Raw genomic sequence first — 1,898 nt, 5'->3', positions numbered from 1 at the left:
GTTTTCACTACTTTGGTCCCTAGCGATATTGTTGCTTAAACTAACATGGAAAGTGGGTTCAATCACTTTAAAGTGCCCTCTCAAGTGTCATCTCATAATGGTAATCTCCTTATGGTATAGTAATTTGGCTTAGAATAAGAAACCTATCTCTTCCCCCTAATGGCTTTTCACTACCCCTTGCGGGAATGCGTATCGTTGCTGCATCGCCATCGTATTCCTGACTTGCTTTTCCGAACTGCTTGTTTTCTCGGGGCTGCAGTCCAGTTGCTTAGTGGTTTGCTTCTCGGTCTACCCAATCAAGGTTATATCTCGCTCTATCAACCATTGCTTTAAATAGTATCATGTTATTTCATCTTTCATTGATACCATCATTACAATCGAGGGCCTACAATCCATGGAAATCCCTATTCCGATCACTGGGAAAGAAGAGCAAGTAAGTAATGAATGAATGAATGAATTTAGATGGTATATAAACATCTCCCCATGAAGGGAAGGTGCTATAGTATCTAACTAAGAAAAAAAGTAGGTTGTGAAATGATAGGAAATATGCCATGCAGAAAGTCAAGGAAATATTTCCTGGATTTTCGGATGACCCGGCTTATCTTTGCAGTTATCCTTATTTAGCAGAATCTAGTGAGTGTCCCATTAAAAGGAAAGAGAGCTATTCGTTGTAGGATTGATCCAGACAACCCAACCTAAGTCACCTATTGCGCCTAACCTAAGTATAGTGCCAGTGGTCGGCGAGGAGAAGTTCATTCCTATAGAGAAGAGAGGGGATCCTATTTCCTTTCCCCCTTTCCCAGTATGGCAACCTTATCTTCCAGCATGAAAGTTGGTATCAGACTGAAACAATCCAATCCATACTTGTGGAGTGCTCAGTTCAGTTCCTGATTTCTCTCAAGCCTAAACCGGAAAAGGAAACCTATTACCCCGGGTCCCCCCTTTCGGCTATCTCATCTGCTGTTCCTCGACTCTCAGGAAGGTAAGATCATCAATCAATAGTAGGCTGCTGCTCTGTACAGTTAAAGATGGGATCCAACCTATTCTGTTTGCTTGTTTCCTATAATATGTGCTCGATTCCATATTTCTGTATCCTTCGATTCCCGGGACAGATCTGATCTCCTTTATACTTACCTCAAACAACGAGCGAAGTCGAGATGTTGATGAGAAAGGGGCTTTTCTCAAGGCCAAAGAGTGCTCTTTGAAGGCTACTATGCATCCTTATGAATACAAGAGTGGTTTTTTTTTGTTTTGGGTATAGCAGGACTTGAACCTGCGACCATTATGTTAAAAGCCCAATGCTCTACCAACTGAGCTATACACCCGATTTTACAAGAAGGCTTGGTGCGGAAAAGAAAAGAGGGCGGCCTGGCCCCTTTTCTTCTTATCATATCACAAGGGCGCGGCTCTGTATGGTATAGTACTGTGGAGCAAGTTTGGGAGTCCTTTCCACTCATTGAGGATTCTATCTAAAAAAGAAGGTCAACGGGGGAGACTACAGTAGCTCGAACTCAGACTATCTACGAAAAAGGTAAAGTCATCTTTCCTAGGGTTCGACCGAAAGGAGCTGTGTTCTATGGTTTGACGTTGTGGAGGTCCAGCACTCTTCTAAACAAAGAAAGAGGGGATTCGCGCTACCTCCTACTCCTACAGTAGATCGATTGGTGCGAACTTCTGATCGATTCCTTATTCATTGTTGCCGACCCTTACATCATCATAAAGAGAATCAAGATATCCCAAGAACCCAGCTAGGGATGAATGACTAGCGCTCAAGAACAAGCAAGGGATGAGCGCATGGGAGCGGCGTTGCTTGTTGCTTTATTATCACATTAGAGAAGCGGAACCTCCAAGCTCAGACATCTCGAACTCAGAAACCACCCTTCTATCCCACCCTACTC

General features: G+C 43.4%; 1 non-coding gene across 1 annotated transcript; it reads right to left on the bottom strand.

Moving 5' to 3' along the window:
• Nucleotides 1-1,252: 1,252 nt before the first annotated feature.
• TRNAK-UUU (transfer RNA lysine (anticodon UUU)) lies at nt 1,253-1,325 on the bottom strand. Its single transcript has one exon. It is a non-coding gene; the product is annotated as a tRNA-Lys (tRNA).
• Nucleotides 1,326-1,898: the final 573 nt, after the last annotated feature.

The sequence above is a fragment of the Triticum urartu genome, chromosome 2A (genome assembly GCF_056163025.1).
Source record: "Triticum urartu cultivar PI428250 chromosome 2A, HENAU_Tu73, whole genome shotgun sequence".
Classification (NCBI taxonomy): Eukaryota; Viridiplantae; Streptophyta; class Magnoliopsida; order Poales; family Poaceae; genus Triticum; species Triticum urartu.
This window is presented reverse-complemented; position numbering and strand designations above follow the sequence as displayed.